The following is a 14,436-nucleotide window of genomic DNA, read 5'->3' as shown; positions in this document are numbered from 1 at the left end:
CTCAATATGGATACATACAAAATGGTTGCTACCTTGAATATGAGCTTGCCCACAACCGTGGGGAATGCTGGGAATTTTTTTCAAGCTGGCAAACACCTCAGGAATCCATCTTGTACCCAAGTTTTGAACCCTACAATATACCTACAAGTGCCTTAACCACTGTGATGCGCTGAGTTTATTGTGACATTCCCCGTGCACATGAAATCAAGTGTTCCCCCAAAAATGTTTTTTTTAACCCTGAACATGTCTATGTAAAAATAAATACAAAATTCCACTTACTTTGGCTGTGGGGACGTGGACAAGGTGCGCTGTGACGTCATCATGGCTGGTCGCCCGTACCAGAAACTCCCAGAAGCAAGTGTGCAGGCCATTCAAGCATTGTGAGTTGCCACAAATATATTTTTAATTATTTGTTCTATGTATTTTCAATGCGGTTTTATTAGTTTTTTTTATTGTATATGATGCATATTTTTGTTATTTACAATATGTATACAACAGAACGTTCATAATGTTCCATGGAACTGTGATACTGTGTGTCAGTAATGTATCCACAATGTTTATTGTTGCAATATTACTTGCTAAAAATTCACTAAGATTACAATATGTATAGTTTCACACACTATTTACACACTAACACACTGTATTACACACTCAGTCCTTCAGAAGTGAGTAATAATCAATGAAGTAGTCCATGGTACAAAGCGCGACTTCGCTCTCGTTGCACCAGGTACATAGATTTTCGCTGTTTCTTTGTTCTATGTGCTTGCAAATAACGCACTCATGTACACCCTTGGCTTTAGTACTTGTAAGTGGTATGTAGCCAAGCTTGTAATGTGTAAGGTAGTCTTGAAAATACTGCTTTGTAAGGTCCCTGACTGGAAGATTCAGTCATTTATGGCAAGTGTCAGTCAATCTGGAAGAGATTCAGCCATTCTGGAAGAGATTCAGCTAATCTTGAAAATATCTATGGAAAACACCACCATGGAAACCGCTAACACTGTTCATCTATGCTACTTGTATCAGATGCATCATCACTGAACCCAGAAAATGATTCATCTATGTATCACCTATATAAATTGGAGATGGCATAGGTGGGCATGGGTGGCGTTCACAGCTACAACTGGATACGCTCGCTGTGTCGTCCTAATAGGTGCGGTATCACTTGCATCCGACCTTTGTGTTAGGTCCTTATTGCTTCATCAATATCATGACCTAGCTTCATCAATATCATGACCCTTATGTTCTTCAAGCTATAAGGTCTGAATTTCACCGACAGAGAGCAATCTTTCAACACTGCGTCGGACAGGTGTTTGGGAGCCAGAGGCACGTGCACCACCCCATGGTTACTCACTCAATACTAACCCAGCCAGCAGCCCTAGGACATTCTGGGAATTTTTTTCAAAAAAAGCTGCCTCTCACTGGAGGTCCCAAGAGTTCATTTTGTATCCAACCTACCGCGAGCGTGTTTTGACCGAGTACGAAAAAAAAAACTTTTGTCGGTGGGGACAGTTAATGGCGAAAAGCATTTGTCGTTTGGCACAGTGCAGTGGTTAAGGTGTTATGTGCACCGCTTGACTGAGCGAAATTAGGCGCTAATGCATTTCAGAGGGTTAATACACTCAACAAAACTGGTTATTAATACCATGACTAATACAATCAACATCACTGGGTAATGCCAATATGATGAATACACTCACCATTACTGGGTAATGAAAACACCAAGAATAACCCTTGTGTGGCTCCGGGCTATTTAGCATTTGTTACCCACAGGTGCATACCAAAAAAAAAAATATTATTTTTTCTTCCTAACCTGTTAAGTCGTGTTCCCTGACCACGAGAAAAAACAATTAAATTGAACTTACAGACGACGTAATTGAGCCGACAAGATGGGCGATGACATCACACCCTGCATGATCGCTCATGCACGGTGTGTCCCAGAGGCGTCGCGTGCGGTCTTCAAGCAACCAGAGTTGCCACAAATTTATTTTTGCGTCATTATTTACAGTGTCTAGGCCTATTTTATTAGCAATATTAGTCACTAATTGTGTTGCACATAATGTTACATCACAGTCATTGTCAATAAATGTTACATACATCGAGTATACACATGTGCACACAAATGTTTTCCATTACGCCATTATATTATGTAATCACAATGTTCATTATTATATGTACACACAAGCATGCACTATGTACAGGTTTTTGCACTATTATTGCACATTTAGAAATCTTGGAGAGAGTGGTAGTCGTTGAAGCAGTCGACAGCACACAATGGCACTGCACACGCTTCACACGATGTTTGCACCACTTTACGTTTCTGTACTTTCCTTTTTGTTGTTTTTACATACTAGGCATTCACGTTGGCCTATTGCACGCTTTCCAGCTGGTGGCAAATGTTTTAGTCTGTGTTGCTGAAAGGCCTCCATGTGAGCAAGCCTGGGTGTTGCAGCATGCTGCAACACTGGGTTCATGATTGGTCTTTGCATGCCAGGGACATCTTTACCAAACTTTGCTAATAACTGTGCTGCAAGTGTAAAAGCAAATGCACAGAAACTAGGTTTATGTCCAGTTTTCCCCAGATACATATTATAGCAGTTCAACATGCTCATGTCAACAAGATGGAAAAACACTTTTTTCGTCCATTTCAATGTTTTCTGCACACACTCGATCATGCCAACCATCATGTTAGCCTTATCAATCAAACGCATGTTGATATTATAGTCAAGAACACAATCTGGCTTATATACTGGTTCTTTCGTTACACAGTTCACCTTGCCACTGTTCACCATTGTACCCTCATGAATGGTTGTCAGCATGTTCACTTCTCTCTTGTCTTTCCACCGAACCGAGAGTATTTGATCACATTTCTGTAGCTGGCACTCACCAACTGCAAGTCTACCGTCAAACACTGGCATTTCCCTCCTTCGTGCCTTTACTGTGCCAACCAATCCAGTTCTATTTTCAACCAAAAACGTAGTTAGCAATAGACTTGTATAGTAATTATCTGTGTATAAGATGTGGCCCTTGTTCGTCCATGGTGCCATCAGTGACTTCACCACACTACCAGAGAAACCATGTTCGTCGTTACCGGGAATGTCTACATCGCTAGCTGAATACAGAATCATGTGTAACACGTATCCTGTTTCACAGTCACACAGTACAAAGAATTTCAAGCCAAATCTGTTTCGTTTTGAGGGAATATACTTTTTGAATGAAACACGTCCTTTGAATAGTATAAGGGATTCGTCAATCACCAGCTTCTGTGCTGGTACGTAAAAATCTCTGAATTTTCCAATCACCTCATTCATATAGTGCCTCACTCGCCAAAGTCTATCCTCCTCAGTCCGGTCCTCATTAGTTGCAAAATGCAGACACCTGAGGAGTATCTGAAATCTGTCTCTGGACATATATTTCCCTAAGAAAGGTGTTGGAATAGTCAGATCTTTGCTCCAGTAATCTGTGATAGCGTGTTTGACACAGTGCTTCATCAACATACATATTGCAAGAAACACATACATTTCCCCTATATTGGTGTCTTTCCAACGTTGCAAGCGTGAAAATTCTGATATATCTTTTCTAATGAGATGAGCCGCATGAAGGTTCGTTTGGTGTACAATATATTCCATGAGCGGCTCATCATAGAATGCGGTAAAATAATCACATTCACTCATATCATCACCATTATCAGGGAAAAGATCTGTAATCCCAACGTCTTTATCGTCAAAGGCAGGAATTCGAGGAATAAAACCAGCACCATCACCCCACACTAGTACACCTGGTGTCCTGCGAGACGCAGGGGACGCAGCAGAGGCACTACGGCGAGGAAGCGATGCACCCCGTGGACCAGGAGCTGAAGCCCGTCTACGCACAGTACGGCCGCTACCTGCACGTGAGGTAGAGGCACGTGCACAAGAGGTAGAGGCACGTGCACGTGAGGTAGAGGCACGTGCACGTGAGGTAGAGGCACGTGCACGTGAGGTAGAGGCACGTGCACGTGAGGTAGAGGCACGTGAACATGAGGCTCTTGGTGCCACATGTGGTGCTATGCGGTGGCGCTTGGCTGGCCGAGACGCTGCTGACGCGACAAAATCTCGCCCAGTAACACCACTGGTACTGGCACCAGGCTCTGTAACACTATGTTCTGATTCCACTTCACTAAAACCAGAAAAAGAGTCACCTTCCTCTGACTCGTCACCGAAAGTATCCTCAGACTCTAAATAATCACAGGAATTGTGTGGCCGAGGGAATATTGGGGTCGACGCTGGCCGAGGTGGCATGGGTGAGGGTATAGGCCTCGCCATAGGAGGCGGCTGTATCTCATATTCACTGTCCGTGCTATCAACATCGGTCAATTGGGTGTAGTCTTTATCAATATCAGAGTCATCAAAGTCACTTTCCTCACCATCGGAAAATAATTCACTGGTTATTTGCTCTTGGGTGAGTGATTGCGTGGGGCATGCTCGAGAAGCGTTCGGCCGTGCGCTCGACATGGTGGCTGCCGGGTAACTGAGGCCTCCCAAGCGATAGTAGCATGAGCTGGATTTTTTTTCAAAATGGCGGCTGTTTACTATAGCCCCTGGGCAGTGTATGGGGACCCCCTCTACCCCGCGGGCCTTTCAAATCGTGCTCGGTACGCCCGCGCATCATATGATGCGATGCGCAATTTACTGCAAGTCGGGCAAAGCATCATATGATGCGATGCGCAATTGAAGGGTTAAATACATATAATTTACCCTCTTATAACTATTACTACAAAGACTTCAATTTTATAAAATGTAATAATTTTTTGAATGCTTAATTTGTCTAGTTATCAGATTATTAGTTTACAATATTTGCAACTTACCCATTTATCTGTTGATACTAACACTTCAATTTCCCAAAATGTTATAAACCTTGAACTCTTAATTTGTCAAATTATCTGAATCTTTAATTCATTACTTTGTGAATTAAAAATTAATAATTTAATTTCTCACTTATATATCTGCCCATTAATATTAGCTACTAGTCTTGTTTGTTGTCTAATATTCCAAGTATTGTTAATGGATTCTTAAGCTTTAAGTACATCAGTGTTTCCAGCCCATATGTGTTTGTTTCTATTGCATACCCTTATCCAACTTGTCTTATTCACCATATGATATTACTGTATTACAATCTTAAGAGATTACTGAATTTTTAATTTGATTAATTATGTTTCCTTTTTTATTAATTATTTTGAATCTGAATCCATTTATTTATTCATAATCTTAATCTAATTGTCTAATTCTCACTTTTATCTTTTTTTTTTTTTGCCTGTGTATTGCCCAGTTTATATTGCATATCCTTGCCCATGTTGTATTATTACCATATAATATTCATGTATTACAATATTAATCTAATTCTTAAATTAGCTAATTATTTGTAATTCCATTTGATTAATTATTTGAATCTCAATTCGTTTACTCTAGGAATCTTAATTTGATTAATTATCTAATTTCCCACTCTTCTGTTCTTTATTATTTTTACTTTCATATCTGGTAAATTTTATTACTTATATACAGTATCTGCTAAATGTTATTACTTACATATCTGCTGAATAATATTTGCAATCACTTCTCTACTCTTGCATTTTTTCTTTTCAAATACAGTGCATCATCACTCTAACAGACCCCGCTCTAACGAAATTCCCGGATGGTCCAAGTGAATTGCATTTGGCACTAAATGTTCAGTGGAACATACAAAAATTCATTTGTGTTGTTCCACTGATGGTGATGACCTAGTCCGGCATGGCAGGGCTGTGAGAGCTGTGTACTGTACACACTCTCCACATCGTTCACTTTCACTATCCATATCACTAGTAGCAGATACCTGTGTTAGGTCTTTTTCCAGATTTGGGATTATCAAAATCATTAGCATGCTCATCTTCAAGCAATATGCCTTGTATTCTAATATCAGATGATGTTTTCTTAAAAACATGGCCTGACTAGGGCTGGGAGCTTGATATGGATGAATACTGACACGGTTGCTACCTTGAATATGAGCCTGCCCATGACTGTGGGGAATGCTGGGAATTTTTTTCAATCTGGCAAACACCTCAGGAATCCATCTTGTACCCAAGTCAACACCGCGTTGGACAGGTGTTTAGGGAGCCAGAGGCGCGTGTGCCACCCTATTGTTGCTCACTCAGTACTAACCCAGCCAGCAGCCCTATGACATTCTGGGAATTTTTTCCAAGATGGCTGCCTCTCACTGGAGGTCCTAAGAGTCCATTTAGTACCCAACCTACCGCGAGCGTGCTTCGACTGTATACGAAGAAATAAAAAATACTTTTGTCAGTTGGCGCAGTAATTGGCGAATGACATTTGTCGTTTGGCGCAGTGCAGTGGTTAAGGTCTTATGCACACCCCTTATTGAGCAAAATTATGCACTATTTGCATTTCAGAGGGTTAATACACTCACCATCACTGGGTAATGACAATATGATTAATACACTTAACATCACTGGGTAATGACAATATGATTAATACACTCAACATCACAGGGTAATGACAATATAATTAATACACTCTCCATCACTGGTAAATGACAATACCAACATTAATACACTAGTTAATGAAAATATCTTGATTAATACACTCACAATCACTGGATATCGACATCAACATGATAAACACACACACTGGTAGTACAGTAAGAATAAAATTGTCCTTACCATCATTAATGGGCAAAAGTTGTGTTTGCTATCGTCCTTGGTAGCCGAGCAGAGATGGAAGCAGTATTACCTATTAGGCAAAATAAAACAAATTTAAGGTTTCTATGACTAAATTTTTCCCACCAAAACACAGTAAATGTTTAGAAAAATTAAATAATTTTTTTAGGTATTGTGCTTTGAGCAAAAGTAAGGAGGGTGACCAGGAGTAAGGAGGGTGGGCAGGAGTAAGGACGGTGGGCAGGAGTAAGGAGGGCGGGCAGGAGTAAGGAGGGTGGGCAGGAGTAAGGAGGGTGGGCAGGAGTAAGGAGGGTGGGCAGGAGTAAGGAGGGTGGGCAGGAGTAAGGAGGGTGGACAGGAGTAAGGAGGGTGGGCAGGAGTAAGGAGGGTGACCAGGAGTAAGGAGGGTGGGCAGGAGTAAGGAGGGTGGGCAGGAGTGGGGAGGGTGGGCAGAAGTAAGGAGGGTGGGCAGGAGTAAGGAGGGTGGGCAGGAGTGGGGAGGGTGGGCAGGAGTAAGGAGGGTGGGCAGGAGTAAGGAGGGCGGGCAGGAGTAAGGAGGGCGGGCAGGAGTAAGGAGGGTGGGCAGGAGTATGGAGGGTGGGCAGGAGTAAGGAGGGTGGGTAGGAGTAAGGAGGGTGGGCAGGAGTAAGGAGGGTGGGCAGGAGTAAGGAGGGTGGTCAGGAGTATGGAGGGTGGGCAGGAGTATGGAGGGTGGGCAGGAGTATGGAGGGTGGGCAGGAGTAAGGAGGGTAGGCAGGAGTAAGGAGGGTAGGCAGGAGTAAGGAGGGTGGGCAGGAGTAAGGAGGGTGGGCAGGAGTAAGGAGGGTGGGCAGGAGTAAAGAGGGTGGACAGGAGTATGGAGGGTGGGCAGGAGTAAGGAGGGTGGGGCAGGAAAGGGGAAGGGGTATGGGCGGGTTCTCGGCTGCCTCCCCTCCCTCTCTAACAGCCTACGTAATACAAACCATGTGCATTAACCTGTAAATGCTGTAAATGGGGGCTGGGCCAAAAATATTTGAATTATGTGAAAATTAATATTAAATGTTAGACAAATCTCCAACTTATTGGCATAAGCATCATGCAAGTTTCATCCTAATATTTTCAAAAATATATTTTAGACAATTTTTTTTAAAAAGGAGAACATTTTGTTGATAAGGAGAACAGCTCCTATTAACTGGAACTGAGGGATAATGCAGTAATAAAGAGATGCAAGCACTTGTACAATGTACAAAGAAGAAGAATAGTAGCAAGAAGTATCGACAAAGTGGATATGCAGCTGGTGCCTGTATAGCATTGCTGAGTAATACATCATAATACCAATAATAATGAGTATGTTATCATGCTCTATTTTGTTAAATATCATAAAAATGTATTGCCTAATGTTAATATCTGTTACTGTCACCAATATCCAAAAAATATATATATTTTTTATCTCCTTTGTTTATTATCTCATTTTGATGTAACCTCTACATCCTGGAGAGTGCATACCCATCCCTAACTATGTCAAGATAGAATGAAATTGGTCACCCAATAAATCAGTCACAACTGGCAGAACTTGGGACTTTGAATTTTTTTTGACTGAGTTTTTCACAGATTTCAAATTCTATTTTCTTTGTCTCTTTAGGCGGTTTTGATGATCAGGGCTTTATCACTTTTATAAAGTACAGTGGCACCTCGATTAACGAGCGGCTGTATCTAAGATCATTTCGAGTAACGAGTGAGCCACTCACAGCAAATTTGTCTCTATTGACGAGCTTCACCTCTATTAACGAGCAAAACCACATGGTGCTTCCTAGCGTCTCGCGGGTTCTCACAAATTCTCGGACGCCTCCGACACCAGTGTTGTTGTTGTATCGCGCATGACAAGCATCCCTCTGCATTTATTTGCGCTTTTCTTTCGGTATTTTGTGGTTTTGTGACAACAATTTGTAACGCAAGATGTCGCCAAAGAAGCTGCTTGTTAAAGATAGTCTTGTCAAGAGGAAGAAACACACAATTACTATGGATTTGAAGAAGGAAATTATAGCAAAGCATGAGCGTGGTGTCTGTGTGGCTGATCTCACAAGGGAGTATGGCAGATCCTCATCAACAATTTGCACCATTAGTAAGGGGATGAGGAGGTAAGGGAGGATGCTGCCTCTTCCAGTGAGATCAGTGAAATGTTGGGAATGTTTGAAAAGGTAACCGCATTCTTGGAAAAGCTGCCCTGATAAAGCAGTGACAACCTTGTGTGTGAACATGTTTAATGACAATTTGCTGACTCGTTTTAGGAACATCCTAAAACAAAGACAAGAGCAATTGTCAATAGATACGTTCTTTGGAAAAGTAGAGAAAAGAAGAGCCAGTGATAGTGAACCACAATCCGGTCCCAGTGGGGAGAAATTCCCGAGAGAGCCCCCCTGATTCAGAGGTGGATTCTCCTTCCACACCATAACCCCTCTCCTCCTTCCCACCTCCCCATCGTCTCATTCAAGCAAGCAACGACTCTTCATAAGGTAAACATGAAAATAGTACAACAAAACATTCATAAATACATGTGCAGTATTATATTTACATTATAAAATGTCATACAAGTATGGATATTTTTGTGAGTGGAACGGATTAAATTTATTTCCTTTATTTTATATGGGGAAATTTGTTTCTAAAGACGAGTTTCCACATAACGAGCTCGGTGCCAGAAAGGGTTAAACTCGATAATCGAGGTGCCACTATATACATTTTTATCCCCTAAATCATTATAATTTTCCCTATACAGTATTTAGCTGTTGTTGTTTTTTTTTTGGGGGGGGGGGTATTTTTTCTTGACATCATTCCAACACATATTGACCTACAACTTTCACATATTCGAGTACGAATGCCAAAACAACGTTTATTAAAACATATAAGTAAATTAATGAATTAGAACTACCTTATTCATTGTCGATAACTTTAACTTCAGTTATCTCTAAAACTTAGAGTCAGCTTCAAAAAATTCCGTTTCTGACCGATTCTCACCATTTTTACAAATAATGTGCACAGTTGTCTGTTCTACAATCCTATTAGAATAATATTTTAAATAAAACAAATTGTAACAGTCATTTGATAACTTGTAACATGTACATTAAATTTTGAGTATGCCTATAAAATAAGCACAGGTCATGTCAACGCATTGGGCCTGGATGAGATGGCTGGCACCATGTGCTTCTCCTCTTCGTGGGGTAAAAACGTCGGGTTCACGGGCGATGGATTTTCGTGATAAATTTGAACAATTTTTACTGTTTGAACTCATTTAACCCTTAAATGGCGCATAGCTATATACCATTTGACACCCACAGGCGCATACCAAAAAAAAAAAAAAAAATTTTTTTTTCTTCCTAACCTGTTAATTTGTGTTCACTGATCACGGTAAAAATAATAAAAAAATTGTAAGTGGCATATATTGCCCACTATAGGGCGGGGAAGTGTGGCAAAAATCAGGCGCTGACTGAGCGTGCGTCCCAGGCGGTCTGTTGATCGCCAGCTGTCAGGCCAGAGTTTCCACAAAGAGATAATTACCTAATTATTTCAATGTCTCTGATTGATTTTTCGTAGTTTTTTTGCTGTAATATTATTCAATAGTGTATAGTGTGATATATTTATATAATAAAATGAGTGAATCATCGCTGTACTCAAAAATATGGTGTGCATATTGTTGACTCAATTATGTTCATCAAATAGTGAACAAATACTTTGTCGGTTATTACACTATATACACAGGTTATATATAAGTATCTGCATGTTTTGTTCACCATGACAAACCACTAAGTTGGTATGCTGAGTGGCAGTGGCAGGCAGTGACTGGCTGCCACTGGCTGCCACTCCCTCCCTCACCTCACCTCACCTGACTTGCCACCATTCTCCACCCACCATACTGTTTTTGCTTTTATATACAGACATTATATATAAGTATTTACATGTTTTGTTCACCATAATTGTACATCTAAGTTTGTATGGTGAGTAAAGTCACAGAGACATAGCTTCTCACACAGTCAGCTGGTGGCGGCCGCCCTCAAGGCCAGACGCACTAATATTTCTCCTACAACAATACTGTGTGGTGTTATTACGCTATATATACACACATTATATATAAATATCTACCAGTTTTATTCACCATACTTGTACAAGTAAACTGGTATGGTGCCCAAAGACCATCGTGGTCATCAGTAAACAACATGATAAGTCCTGCAGACGACGCTCCACCCTCACCAAAATGGCGGCTCCCAACCTCCTACTCTCGCTGTTATCTCACACTATACACACGTTACATATAAGTATCTACATTTGTGTTCATAGCGAACCACTAAGCTGGTATGGTGAGTGCAGTCAATAATAGGTGGCCACACACACTCAAAAGACAACGCCACCAACCTCCCTCCCACAGCATTACTCCTCCCTCCATGGCGCACAGCGCCAAATATCACCACAATCTTGCTATTATCAGAACCCTGGTCAGTTTTATCACTGTTTGGGGTCTTCTGTAATATCATCGCTACATAATAGCATGAACAAGTATATTATGGCATTTTTAGGCGATGCTGTGGTCACAAGCTGAACAGCAGTGTTGTGAGTTCATGCTGCGTGCATCAGGCTTGGTAGCTGACTCAATACTGAGTCCCCTAACACCCGGGAGTTTGGCCCACGATTTTTTTAAAAAATGGCGTCTGTTTACAAGAGCCCTGATGAAGGTCTGGTGAACCCCGTGTATCCGCGGGCCGTTTAAATCTTGCGTAGTACTCCAAAGCATCACATGATGCGATGCGCAATTTACTGCAAGTCGGTCAAAGCATCATATGATGCGATGCGCAATTGAAGGGTTAATCTGTCAAGATGTCTCAGAGCAGCATTCATGGTATTAAAGGTATAAAACAAAAGAGAAAATATTTGTCAATTGATTAGAAAGTTGACTTGATAGAGAAAGTAGAGCATGGATACTCTGTCACTCGACTCGCCCAAGAATTCAACATCGGTAAAGCTACAGTTTGTGATATAAAAAAGCAGAAGGATAATATTAAGAAATTCTTTGCTCAAACTGATGCAATAGGCAACAGAAAAAATTGAGGCCTGCTAAGTATACGGATTTGGACTCGTCTGTATTTAAATGGTTTACACAGCATGGTACGAAAGGAATTGCTGTTTCAGTTGATTCTATTAGAAATGCAGCTGAAAGACTTGCTGTAAAGTTAAACATAGACAATTTCAAGGCTAGCATTGAATAAGTATGTCGATTTAAAGAGAGGTATGGCATCATTAACAAGAAAATTTGTGGTGATGCATTAAGTGCAGATGTTGGAAGTGCTAATGCATATAAGCATAAACTTTCTCAGCACATGATATCTAATAATCTAAGCTGGTTTTAAGTGTACAATGCAGATGTAACAGGCTTTAACTGGAAATGACTTCAAAGAAACACTTTGGCCTTCAGGCTTGAGAAGAGTATTCCTGGTTGCAAGGTAAAGAAGGAAAGAATTTCAGCATTATTGTGCTCTAACGCAGATGGCAGTCACCAAACAAAGTACGCAATTGTTGGGAAATCTGCCAACCTCAGAGCACTGAAAAACGGCATGAACAGATTACCTGTCATCTACTACAACACAAAAAATGCCTGGTTCACACAGATTATTTTTGAAGATTGGTTCCAGAATCACTTGTAAAGAAGTAAAAAAAGCAGCAGATGTAGAATTCAGAGTGTAGAATTCATCCTACTGAGGTAAAGGTAATGCTGTTGACTGATAATGCCCCAGCTCACCCCATTGCTAAATTAACATCGCCTGATGGCAAAATAACATGTATGGCTTTACCACCAAACACTACATCTGTAATACAGCCCATGGATTAAGGGCTTATCAATGCTCTCAAAAGGCTTTATAAAAGAGCTATGAATTCAGATATGGAAGTTCTGCTCTCTGAGGAAGACGAGATGCTTAACCACTGCACTGCGCAACGCGCTTGTAGGCGCTCGACGGGTGGTGCGTAACACACCTCAGGGATCTTATAGGTATAGTATGATTCAAAACTCCCGCGGATACATGGGGGTCACATCAGCTTCCTCAGGGCTCTTTTGTAAACAGATGCCATTTAAAAAAAAATCGTGGGCAACATTCCTGGGTGTAAGAGCCTCAGTATTGAGTGAGCAACCAAGGCTGGCGCACGCAGCATGAGCTCACAGCACTGCTGTTCAGCTTGTGACCACAGCATCGCCGAATAATGTCAAAATATATATGTAACTGGTATTATTTAGCCATGATAGTATTACAGAAGAGCCTGAGTGTGATAATGACTGTGTACAATGTTCAAATGTCAGTGAATCAATGCTCTTCAAGATGTTCACAGCGCAAGCCACAGCACTACAGCATTATTTCGTCCATCTAGGAATCTTCAAACGACTTCATACGTTCCTTTACAAAATAAATGTGTGATCGATTATTCATTTACAGGATTTAGTGACCAGGATTGTGGTGATAATTAGCGCTGTGTGTAGTATTGTGGGAGGTGGAATTTTGGTGAGGGAGGGAGGGAATCGAGGAAGCGTCAGTATGTGGCAGCCACTCTTGTTTTGCTCACCATACTAGCTTAGTGGTTCACTATTGTGAACACAAATGTAGATACTTATAATAAATAAATAAATAAATAAACGTTTATTTAGGTAAGGTACATACAAGAGATTTTACAAAGTTTGTTGGATTAATAGATAGAGCTAGTACATACAATGCCTAAAGCCACTATTACACAAAGCGTTTTGGGCAGGAAAAACATTAATGACTAAAGCTTAATACTAATGGGTATAAAGAATAAAATGTGTTGAGAACAAATAAAAATAGAGATAAAAGAGGGGGAACATGGCTGAAAAAGCAGCACAAATACAATTACAAATTATTACAGACAATTACAGACAAACAGCGTTGTTTTAAAAAAACCAGCGTTGAATGTAATGAAACGCCATTTTCTGGGTGAGACCCGGAGGCTCCCCGGAGCTTTACCGGCTGATATGCTAATGTCAGACTTTGGCATCAGTCATGTGTATGGAGTTCTAGGGCCTACCGGGGACCACGAGCCAGAACCTGGCCCCCTCAGAGAGGCAAGGGGAGCAATGGCCTATAGAAACCCCCGTGTGGTTGGAAGCATTCTATGTCTGCCATCGACCGGGTCAAGCATCCAGAAAGGCAAGCATTCCAAAACAAACCCCTATTCTGGTGAAAATTGCTACCTAAAGCCGAACTAATGGATAGAACTCTTCAACAGAAAACAAGGAAACTAGTATGACGTCATACGTCACCGCGCCGCTGTCTGCGCAGCTCCCCCCTCCCCGGGAGGGGGAAGGGGGAGCCCCAGACCTCCCACGCCGGCTATCCACCCATCAGTTCTGAGGCTGGATGTCAAAACACACGAAAAACGCCGAAAGGAGGGAGGGAGGGTTGCCGGGGAGCCTCCGGGTCTCACCCATAAAATGGCGTTTCATTACATTCAACGCTGCTTTTCTGGGGGGAGCCCCGTCGGCTCCCCGGAGCTAACTACACACAGAGGAAGGTCAAGGGACAGAACCGGGAGGCGGACACCACGCACCCCCCAAAGAGGCGAGACAACCGGCAGCAAACGCCAACCCAAGGCACCACAGCCCCGAAAATCCCAGGAACAACACGAGAACCATGAGCAGCAAGGCCCCTGCACGAACACCAAAAATCCATGCCCAAAAGACCGCAATGCCACGTCACCCTGACGGCAGCGAGAGCAGCGAAGCC

At 41.8% G+C, this 14,436-nt stretch overlaps 1 protein-coding gene across 2 annotated transcripts in view; it reads right to left on the bottom strand.

Moving 5' to 3' along the window:
• The window catches only part of LOC138371377 (uncharacterized), a 613,305-nt gene that overhangs the window by 98,309 nt on the left and 500,560 nt on the right, over positions 1 to 14,436 (bottom strand). Inside the window, exon 2 of one of the 2 annotated variants that reach the window (XM_069336160.1) lies at positions 6,689 to 6,758. The exons of the other annotated variant lie outside the window; for it this stretch is intronic. The gene's annotated coding sequence lies outside the window, so the exon portion shown is untranslated. The remainder of the gene's footprint in view (positions 1 to 6,688; positions 6,759 to 14,436) is intronic. 2 annotated transcript variants of the gene reach the window in all.

This window comes from Procambarus clarkii, chromosome 35 (genome assembly GCF_040958095.1).
Source record: "Procambarus clarkii isolate CNS0578487 chromosome 35, FALCON_Pclarkii_2.0, whole genome shotgun sequence".
Classification (NCBI taxonomy): Eukaryota; Metazoa; Arthropoda; class Malacostraca; order Decapoda; family Cambaridae; genus Procambarus; species Procambarus clarkii.
The sequence above is the reverse complement of the archived record's forward strand: the minus strand, read 5'-3'. Positions and strand labels throughout refer to the sequence as shown.